This window comes from Heterodontus francisci, chromosome 2, assembly GCF_036365525.1.
Source record: "Heterodontus francisci isolate sHetFra1 chromosome 2, sHetFra1.hap1, whole genome shotgun sequence".
In the NCBI taxonomy this organism is placed as follows: domain Eukaryota; kingdom Metazoa; phylum Chordata; class Chondrichthyes; order Heterodontiformes; family Heterodontidae; genus Heterodontus; species Heterodontus francisci.
Genome location: NC_090372.1, coordinates 208,582,610 through 208,594,073, shown reverse-complemented (window position 1 = coordinate 208,594,073; position 11,464 = coordinate 208,582,610).

Here is an 11,464-nt window from a genome sequence, read left to right as displayed (position 1 = left end):
GACAATATCCAGGCTTGAGCTGATAAGTGGCAAGTAACATTTGTGCCACACAAGTGCCAAGCAATGACCATCTCCAACAATAGAGAATCTAACCATCTCCTCCTGACATTCAATGGCATTATCATTGCTGAATCCTCCACTATCAACATCGTAGGGGCTACCATTGACCAGAAACTGAACTGGAGTAGCCATATAAATACCGTGGCTACAAGAGAAGGTCAGAGGCTAGGAATCCTGTGGCAAGTAACTCATCTTCTGACTTCCCAAAGCCTGTCCACCATCTACAAGGCACAAGTCAGGAATGTGATGGAATACTCTCCACTTGCCTGGATGGGTGCAGCTCCAACAACACGCAAGAAGCTCGACACCATCCAGAATCAAGCAGCCCGCCTGATTGGCACCCCATGCACAAACATTCACTCCCTTCACCACCGACACACAGTGGCAGCAGTGTGTGCCATCTACAAGATGCACTGCAGCAAAGCACCAAGGTTCTTTCAACAGCAGCTTCCAAACCTGCGACCTCTACCAACTAGAAGAACAAGGGCAGCAGATGCATGGGAACACCACCACCTGCAAGTTCCCCTCCAAGTCACACGCCATCCTGACTTGGAACTATATCGCCGTTCCTTCACTGTCGCTGGGTCAAAATCCTGTAACTCCCTTCCTAACAGCATTGTGGGTGTACCCACCCCAAATGGACAGCAGTGGTTCAAGAAAGCGGCTCACCACCACCTTCTCAAGGGCAATTAGGGATGGGCAATAAATGCTGGCCTAGCCAGACGCCCACATCCCAAGACTGAATTTAAAAAAAATCTAGGCTGACACTCCAGTGTAGTACTGAGGGAGTGCTGTGCTGTCTTTCAGAAAGATGCCAAATTAAGGTCTGGCCTCTCAGGTTGTCATAAAAGATCACATACACAATTTTGAGAAAGAGAAGGGGAGTTCTCCCCAGTATCCTGACCAATATTAATTCCTTAACCAACATCACAAATCAGATTACCTGGTCTTTTTTAAAATTCATTCATGGGATGTGGGCGTCACTGGCTGGGCCAGCATTTATTGCCCTCAAGAAGGTGGTGGTGAGCTGCTTTCTTTCCCACTGCAATCCATGGTGTGTAGGTACACCCACAGTGCTGTTAGGAAGGGGGTTCCAAGATATTGACCCAGCACATTGCTGTTTTATGGGAGCTTGCTGTCTGCAAATTAGCTGCCACAATTCCGACATTAAAACAGTGACTACACTTCAAAAGTATTTCATTGGTTGTCGGGATGTCCAGAGGTCATGAAAGGTTCTATATAAAGGCAAGTGTTTCTCTCTTATATGTTGGATTTTGTTATTTTTTAATGTATGCATGACACAATAAGATAATTGTTGAATAAAAATTGATGGCTCAGTGAGTTAACCCAATTAGTAACTGAACTCATTGGAAATGGCTCAGCTCTGATCCCCAGTCTGCCCAAGTTCGCTGATCTCAGCTGAGCTCACTATGGTTAGGCCGCATTTGGAGTACTGTGCGCAGTTCTGGTCGCCGCACAACAGGAAAGATGTGATTAAGCTAGAGAGGGTGCAGAAAAGACTCACAAAGATGTTGCCTGGTTTGGAGGGCTTGAGTTATAAAGACAGATTGGATAGGCTGGGTCTGGTTTCCCTGGAGTGAATGAGGCTGAGAGGGGACATGTTAGAGGTATATAAAATTATGAGAGGCATAGATAGGGTAGATAGCCAGAGTCTGTTTCCCATGGTAGGGGTGACTAAAACTAGAGGGCATAGATTTAAGGTGAGAGGGAAGAGGTTTAAAGGGGATCAAAGGGGTAAATTTTTCACACAAAGAATAGTGGGTATCTGGAATGAGCTGCCTGAGGAGGTGGTGGAGGCAGGAACAGTAGCGACATTTAAGAGGCATCTGGACAGGTACTTGAATGAGCAAGGCATAGAGGGATATGGAATTAATGCAGGCAGGTGGGATTAGTATAGATAGGCATTATGGTCGGCATGGATGCGGTGGGCTGAAGGGCCTGTTTCTATGCTGTACGACTCTATGACTCTAAGTGCACGCTCATTCTGACTGGCCTCATCAGTGGAGAAGTGTACATTGTAGGAAATGGACACCTAGGACTGTGGGGATTGAGCAGGGGAGTGGGACTGACTGAGTAGCTCCATGGAGAGCCAGCATGGACTTGATGGGCTAAATGGCCTCCTTCTTTGCTGTAAATGACTCTAGACTATTTAGAAGAAGAGCAGGGGAGTTCTCCCCATTATCCTGGCCAAATTGGCTCTCTCGTCCAATATAATTAAAAAAGCAAATGATCTGGTCAGTATCATGTTTCTGGGATCTTGCTGGACTTCAAAAAGTGTAAAGCTCTTTGGATGTCCTGAGGTTTTGAAAGGCATTATGTAAATGCAAGTATTGCTTTCTTTCTCATTCTGAGCCATTATAACAGACTGCTATACAATCAGAACACAAATTAGTTTTACTGAAGTCTTACAATATACTGAAAGACCTTGTTTTACAATCCACCTGCTGAGGTATCACTGTGCTGTAAACACTGCTGATTTTATTGAAAGCTTTCCTGTCTTTCCAATGCAGCAGGATGTTCCTGCTGGCTGCAATCCATATTACTGGAGTATATGTGTCAGCTTCTATATTGAATACAAAAGGCTTTGCTGCACACATCAGCAGCTGAAATCAAGTTCAACAGATTGTCTACATATTTTCTCTCTCATTCCTAGCACAGCAACAGGTTCCGGTAGCACCGGATTTCTTGGGACACGGTGCCAAGCATCGGGGATGTCAATATTGCATTTTGAATATCAGAAGTCGCAGATACACTAAACAGTCCTGCAGTGGAACCTAAACCTGGGACCTTCTTACTGACGATAATTTTGGCTTCGATTTGGGCCAATTCTGTGCTCTGGGAGGAGCAGAAACCCGATGGGAGGGATTCAAACATAAAATTGCAGGAAAAATAGGAACAAATTTAGGAAGTGACAAAACATTCAAGGACTTTAGAAAAGAAAGGGAGGTTGGAGATGAGCAATATTTGCAAAGGCCAGAGGTGTCAAGGGTGGATTTTTTGAGGAGGGGGTGATGACGGCAGATTTGAGAGGTTGGGGTTCAATATTAATGAGAAGGGTTCAAGTCAAGAGACCAATAGTTTGGTATCATAGACATGATGAGTTCACAGAGAGCATGAGGTGGGCAAAGGGAAGGAGGGATGAGGCAGAGGCAGCTGAACAGATGCTCTGAATCTTAGTGACAAAGAAGCCCATGGGCTCCTCTCACCTCTTGTTGGAAGTGAGGTTGGAGAGGAGTGGGTTCAATGACATCATAGCAGGACCTCCCCAAACTTTCTCCTCATCAAATTTGATCCTTGCATAAGATGCAGGTTCTAGCACTGACTGTGATTATGGTGCAAGTCCTTGGTGTTCTTGTTAAGTGCTTTATCAATTTCTTCTTTGTCTATTTTGATGTTAAATGATAGCCCAGCAGAGCTTAATTTACGGGGAGACGGTGACGTAGTGGCAATGTCACTGAGCTAATAATCTGGAGGCCCAGGCTAATGCCCTAGGGACATGGGTTCAAATCCCACCACGGCAGCTGGTGGAATTTAAATTCAATTAATTAATAAAAATCAGCAATTGGAACCTAGTCCCAGCCATGAAACTTTCATCAATTGTTGTAAAAACCCATCTGGTTTGCTAGTGTCCTCAAGTGAAGGAATTCTGCCGTCCTTACCTGGTCTGGCCTTCATGTGACTCCAGACCCACAGCAATGTGGTTGACTCTTTAACGCCCTCTGAAACGGCCGAACAAGCCACTCAGTTTAAGGGAAATTAGGGATGGGCAATAAATGCTCGCCAGCCAGTGACAGCCACATCCCATGAAAGAAAAAAAAATGTGTTCCAATTGTTAGCTGATCGGGGAATGTTATCTAAAGCCATAATTGGAGTTGTTTTGTAACATTAGATAAAGGACACTCTTATTTAGGAAATGTTTTTGCAGTTTGTGCAGCCCTCTCAGACTCACAATTAGCTTGTGGGAGTTAAGAACCAGTAGTGGCCTCTTTGTCACCTCCAGACTTGACTATTGCAATGCACTCCTGGCCACCGTCTCATGTCTACCCTCCGTAACCTTGAGGTCCATCCAAAGATCTGCTGCCCATGTCCTTACTTTCACCAAATCCCATTCACACATCACCAATGTGCCCACTGACTTGCATTGGATCAGCAATGCCTCGATTTGAAAATTCTCATCCTTGTTTTCAAATCCCTCCAGGGCCTTGCCCCTTCCTGTCTCTGTAACATCCTCCAGCCCGATAACTCTCTAAGATATCTGCTCTGGCCTTTTGAACATCCCAAATTTTAATCACTGTACCATTGATGGCTGCTTTCAGCTGCCAAGGCCCTAAGTTCTGGAATTCCCTCCCTGAACCTCTCCGCCTCTCTACCTCTCTTTCCTCCTTTAAGTCACTCCTTCAAACCTGCCTCTTTGACCAAGCTTTTGGTTATCTGCCCCAATATCACCTTATGTGGCTTGGTGTCAAATTTTGTTTGATAACACTCCTATGAAGCGCCTTGGGAAGTTTTACTGCATTAAAGCCACTATATAAATGCAAGTTGTTGTTGTTGTGGCATGTTCAAAGTTCCACTGAACACCTAAAATTCTGCAGTTATAAACTGAGCTAGTAATCTCAGGATTATTTCCTGTGCCACTTGTTAGTGAGTATAGGAACAGGAGAATAGACCAGATGAATGTGTGGCTGGAGAAGTGGTGCAGGAGGGACGGATTTAGATTCCTGGGGCATCGGGACCGGTTCTGGGGAAGGTGGGACCTGTACAAGCGGGACGGGTTACACCCAGGCAGGACCTGAACCGATGTCCTCTCAGGGGCATTTGCTAGTGCTGTTGGGGAGGATTTAAACTAGAATGGCAGGGGGCTGGGAACCTGAGCGGGGAGACTGCGGAGGAAGAAACAAGGATAAAAACGAAAGACAGGAAACAAAAAGGCAAAAGTGCAAGGCATAGAACTCAAGGGCAAGAAACAAATAGGGCCATAGTGCGAAATAATGCTAAAATGACTAAGAATGTTAAAAAGACAAGCCGAAAGGCATTGTGTCTCAATGCGCGGAGTATGCGCAATAAGGTAGATAAACTATCTGTGCAAATAGATGTAAATGGATATGATATAGTTGCGATTACTGAGACATGGCTGCAGAGTGACCAAGGATGGGAACTGAACATCCAAAGCAATTGAATATTTAGGAATGACAGGCAAAAAGGGAAAGGAGGTGGATTAGCATTGTTAGTAAAAGAGGAAATCAATACAATAGTGAGGAAGGATATTAGCTCAGAGAATCCGAATGTGGAATCTGTATGGGTGGAGCTAAGAAACACCAAGGGGCAGAAAACATTGGTGGGGGTTGTAGATAGACCCCCAAACAGCAGTGGTGTGATGTAGAAGATGGCATTAAACAGGAAATTAGAGAAGCTGCAATAAGGGTGCAATTGTAATTATGGGTGACTTTGATCTACATATAGATTGGACAAACCAAATTAGCAATAATACTGTAGAGGAGGAATTCCTGGAGTGCATACATGATGGTTTTTTGGACCAAAATGTTGAGGAACCAACTAGAGAACAGGCCATCCTAGACTGGGTATTGTGTAATCAGAAAGGATTAGTTAACAATCTTGTTGTGCGGGGTCCCTTGGGGAAGAGCGACCATAACATGATAGAATACTGCATTAGGATGGAGAGTGAGAGAGTTGGTTCCGAAACTAGGGTCCTGAATCTAAATAAAGGAAATGATGAAGGTAGGAGGCGCAAGTTGGCTATGATAGATTGGGGAATGTTACTTAAAGGGTTGACAGTGGATAGGCAATGGCTAGCATTTAAAGAGTGCATGGATGAATTACAACAATTGTTCATTCCGGTCTGGTGCAAAAATAAAACAGGAAGGGTGGCTCAACCATGGCTTACAAAAGAAATTAGGGATAGTATTAGATCCAAAGAGGAGAAATATAAAATGGCCAAAACAAGCAGCAAACCTGAGGATTGGGAGCAGTTTAGAATTCAGCAAAGGAGGACAAAGGGATTGATTAAGAAGGGGAAAATAGAGTATGAAAGTAAGCTTGCAGAGAACATAAAAACTGACTGTAAAAGCTTCTATAGATATGTGAAGAGAAAAAGATTAGTGAAGACAAATGTGGGTTCCTTACAGTCAGAAATGGGGGAATTTATAATGAGGAACAAAGAAATGGCAGTCCAATTAAATACATGCTTTGGTTCTGTCTTCACAAAGGAGGACACAAATTACCTCCCAGAAATGTTGAGGAACATAGGGTCTAGTGAGAAGGAGGAACTGTATGAAATCAGTATTAGTAGGGAAATGGTGTTAGGAAAATAGATGGGGTTGAAGGCCGATAAATCCCCAGGGCCTGATAATCTACATCCCAGAGTACTTAAGGAAGTGGCCCTAGAAATAAGGCTTGTACTTTTTTCTTAGTATCTGGGCTGGGCAGGAAGGGTTAAAATCGGTTCTTTGTTGTGCTAATTGGACTCTTTCTGTTCTGTTTTGTGATTTAATGAGAGCAAATATCATAAAGTTAATTATCTGGAAGACAGGATCCAGTGGGGTTTGGTGAGGACAAGGTGATCGATATTTTTAAAATTCTTTCATGGGATCTGCACATCGCTGGCATTTGTTGCCCATCCCTAATTGCCCTTGATAACTGAGTCACTTCCCAGGCCATCTCACAGGGCAGTTAAGAGTAAACCACATTGCTGTGGGTCTGGAGTCACATGTAGGCCAGACCAGGTAAGGACGGCAGATTTCCTTCTCTAAAGGACATTAGTGAACCAGTTGGGCTTTTACGACCATCATTGATAGTTTCATGGCACTATTACTGAGACTAGCTTTCAAGTCCAGATTTTTATGAATCAGTGGAATTTTTCATCAATTGAATGCCTATGTATGTGTCAAAATCCCAATATCAGTCTTTACTGGCCGATGTTTCACCAGCATAATGTCGCCAAATGAGTCTTTGTTAATACCCATAGCTCTCAGACCCATTTTGATAACACATCAATAATATGTAATCTTCCCCCATTCCTCCAATCACTTGCATTCTTCCCGCTGATATGTAATGAGCACCATAACTTGTCCCTATCCTGGGCTGTGCAGAGTAACCATTGATGCCTTTAACTGGGAGAAACTGATCATAAAAGATCCAGCTGGACTATTTTGAGTTCTGCCAGTGTTCTGGTCAATATTTATCCCTCAACAAACATCACCAGAACAGATTATCTGGTCATTATGATATGGGGATAGTGTGGGAAAGTGGTGTTGAGGTAGATGAACATCCATGATCTATTGAATGGCAGAGCAGGCTCGACAGGCTGAATGGCCTACTCCAATGTTCCTACATTCCTATTATCAATTTGCTGTTTGTGGGATCTTGCTGTGCACAAATTGGCTGCTGTGTGTCCGACATTACAACAACAACCACACTTCAAAAGTACTTCATTGGCTGTAAAGTGCTTCAGGACATCCTGAGGTAATGAAAGGCGCTATATAAATTGAAGTCTTTCTTTATATATACTGTGCCAGCACATTAATGTCCGTAATACTATCTTCAGGTCTGAGTCATTATCACACATTAATAATCCAAGGAAGAATGGGGTAGATTTTGACTTTGTACAATACTGTAAATGGGGTGATAGCAAATCAACAGCCGTTTTACTTTTCTTGCAGTTTTAATTTTCATAGAAGTCAATAGAAATAGAAATTGAGATGTAAAATAATTCGTTATCACCCATTTCATACTATTGCATAAAGTCAAAATCCACAAGGACTCCTAATCATGCAGTTTAACACTCATGATAACTGCTTTAACAATATTGGGCTGAGGGAGTATTCAAAATGCCCCAGGTTATCACATTTCCTGCATCTTTGATTGCACACAGGATGCTATGATCTGGGCCACAGGTACTTGCTGGTTTAACAGATATGTGAGGATGATTCCATTTCCTTCCTCATACCAGGCCTAAACAATGACTTTCAACTCCTTAGTTAGCCTCTGACCTCCTACTTTGAGTGGCAAGGCAATTGAACAGCAATGTCAAGCATGAGTTCTGAATTCATTTGACATTTCTGTTCCAGCTTTTTGTCAGCAATGTTAATCGTGATTCCTGAGGAAGCTCATTTAGCCTGGTCCAAATTCCCAGGATTCAGAGAGTTTTTAGAGAGTTAACAATTCCCCAGATTCCCCAACTTATTTATGCATTTCTGGTCAATGATGACCCTCCCAGAATGCTAGTCATGGAGTCTCTGCAACAGCGGTCCCATTGGAGGTCGGGGATGTTGTTGAGCCGTCTCTTGTAAGAGATGGTCATTGACTGACAGCCATGTGACATGAATATTACCTGTCGCTTGTTAGAAATTAGGTTATGTTTTGAATCAAGTTACGTGGAGAGATGGCAGAGTTGGGATTGTTCATGCCAGAATAGCGAAGCCTCAGGGAGATACAGTCGAGGTGTTCAAAATTATGAAGAGTTTTGATAGCGTAGAGAAGGAGAAACTGTCTCCACTGACAGAAGGGTCGGTAACTAGGAGACACAGGTTTAAGGTAATTGGCAGAAGAGCCAGAGGCAACGAAAGGAGAAACATTTTTAGACTGTGAGTTGTTCTGATCTGGAGTGCACTACCTGAAAGGGTGCTGGAAGCAGATTCAGTAGTAACTTTACTTGAAAAGGAGAGTTTTACAGAGCTATGGAGAAAGGGCAGGGGAGTGGGACTAATTCTCTTAGAGACTGGAACAGGCACGACAACAACAAATTGCATTTATATATCGCCTTTAGCATAGTAAAATGTCACAAGATGGGCAGAATGGACTTCTGTGCTGAAGATTTATGATTCATCAAATGATTGCATCACTGTTTCATTGTGATCTTGGGCAATATTGTTTGTCCCTAAAAAGAAAGACTTGGTTTTGATATAGGGGTGAATGAATGGCAGGGGGATGTGGAAGGACTGAGTGCATTTCTGCAGGTGCTCATTCCCCTCATCCACCATAACTTTGGCAGAGGAGCCGTGGAAATCCCAGAGAAAAGGCGAGAACACTGTTTACATTATTTTTCCAGGGATTTCCATGGCTCTTGTAACAAAGTTATGATGTATGAATGGGAGCACTTGTGCAGAAGTTAACCACCCCTGCTTTTCATATCCTCAGCCACTTTTATGATGTAGGACAAAACCGCAGTCAAATTGCACACAGCAACATCTCACAAACAGCAATGATCTGTTAATCAGTTTTAAACCAAAGAAAGCCTGTTTATGCTCATTTCTTTGCCCTATAATTGGAAACTGTGAACAAGGATTCACAAAAAGGGGGAGCTCAAAACACAGTGTGTTTAAAATTAAACCCTGTTACAATAAGACCAGGTGAAGACAGCAAAACACCCCTAGACACATTTCTCACCTGGTTTTAATGGAAATTGGGTGCGAGCATCCGGATTGTTACCCACAGATGAACAAGTGAAATTGGAAGTGGGAAGCCAAATTGTTCCCAATAAAAAAGAGCAAATCAATACAGGTTTTCTTGTGGTTGTGTGTGACTAAATGCTAACACGTCTGCAACTGAAGCTAGTAGCTCCCCAAGCCAGGATGAAGTAACTTGGGATAAGTTAAAAGCACTGTCTATGGAGGAGTTGAGAAAAATGGCTGAGTAGGTTGGGATCACTGTAGGGGGCAAGGCTAGGAAGTCTGAATGCCTAAGGCTAGTGGCCAACCATTTTTCCCTTGAATCTGAAGAAGCAGAAGCAGTGTTAGAAGTAGACCCAGACAGGGCACCACTAACAAAGATACAATTGGAACAGAGGAAACTTGAATTCGAGGAAAGGGAAAGCGAGAAAGAGAAAGCCTTCCAAAAGGAATGGGAAGAAAATGAAAGGCAGGAGAAAGAGAGAGAGAAAGACAGGAGGAGGAAAGAGAGAGAGAGGAGAGAGAGAGAGGAAGAATATTTCGGAAAGAATGCAGAGAACAAGAGTTGAAGCAGCTTGAGTTAGCTAGGGGGCGACCGAGTAACCCTAGTGAAAACATGGCCAATATGGAGGAGCACAATTCAGGACTGGGTACAAGATTGCTAAAACTCACCCAACTAATTCCAACATCAATGAGGAAAATGTGGAAGCGTTTTTCGTGTCCTTCAAGAAACTGGCAAGGCAGCTAAAATGGCCAGCTGAGACTTGGTCTCTTTTACTGCAAAGCAAACTAACTGGAAAAGCCCAGGAGGTTTATTCCTTGCTGCCAGATGAGAGTTCATCAAATTATGAAAATGCTATCCTCGGAGCATATGAATTAGTACCCAAAGCTAACCACCAAAAGTTTAGAACCCTCAAAAAGCAAGCTAATCAAACTTATCTGGAGTTTGAAAGAAGCAAGCAGCTGACTTTTGACTAGTGGCTGAGGGCTTTAAAAATACAGCTCAGCTATGAGACTCTCAGAAAAGTAGTCCTGTTAGAGGAATTTAAAAACTCTCTCCCATTCTCAATAAAGACCCATGTAGAGGAGCAGCGGGTTCAGGGAGCCCGGTAAGTGGCTGTTCTGGCCAATGAATTTGCTTTAATTTATAAGTCGGTTTCCCAGGGGAGAACCTTTCCTAATCACCACCACAAATCCTAAAACGACAAAGGACAGGATGGTGATATCTGTCCAGGCAGTCCTGGAAGAGAAAGGAAAGCAGGAGACATAGGGGTGCCCTCCTCCAGCCAAAAAGGAAGGTGTTGCGAGCAGTAAGAGTGAGACCCAGAGACCTGTGTGCTTCCATTGTAATAAAGCAAGTCATTTAAAAGCTGATTGCTGGCAACAAATTGGGGAAACAGGTAGGGTTAATCAGGGCACACCTGCTCAGTGAAGACGGGACCCTGATGGATAACACAGAACAAGCTGCGCTTTTAACTGCAGTAAGAGTGCAACCCAGGAAGCTTAGTACTGCAAGTGCAGGAAAAGTTAATAGGATTCCTGAAGGTTGTCAGGGTTTTGTATTTGAAGGGAAAGTAACCTATATCCCTCAAATGGGGCAAGCAAGACCATAGTGATCCTCAGGGACACAGGGTCCACCAGATCCTTTTTACTGGGAAAAGGCCTGACCTTTCCCCCAGGGAATGCAGTGAACACCAGAATGGTGTTGAATGGTATTGGAGGGCAGTGTATGCCTGTACCTGTACATCGGGTGCACCTGGAGTGCGGCCTAGTTTCGGGCCCGGTGACCGTAGGGATTGTCCCCAGTTTGCCTGTGGACGGGGTTCACCTGCTCCTAGGTAATGATCTGGCGCGGGTGAAGGTGGCAGCCCCTCTGTAGTGAAAGAAAGACCGCAGGAGGTCAGAGAGATAGGGAAGTGGCAGGAGACGGTCTCCTGCAGTTTCCCTGAATATGTAGTGGGTTTGCTTGCCCCACTCGA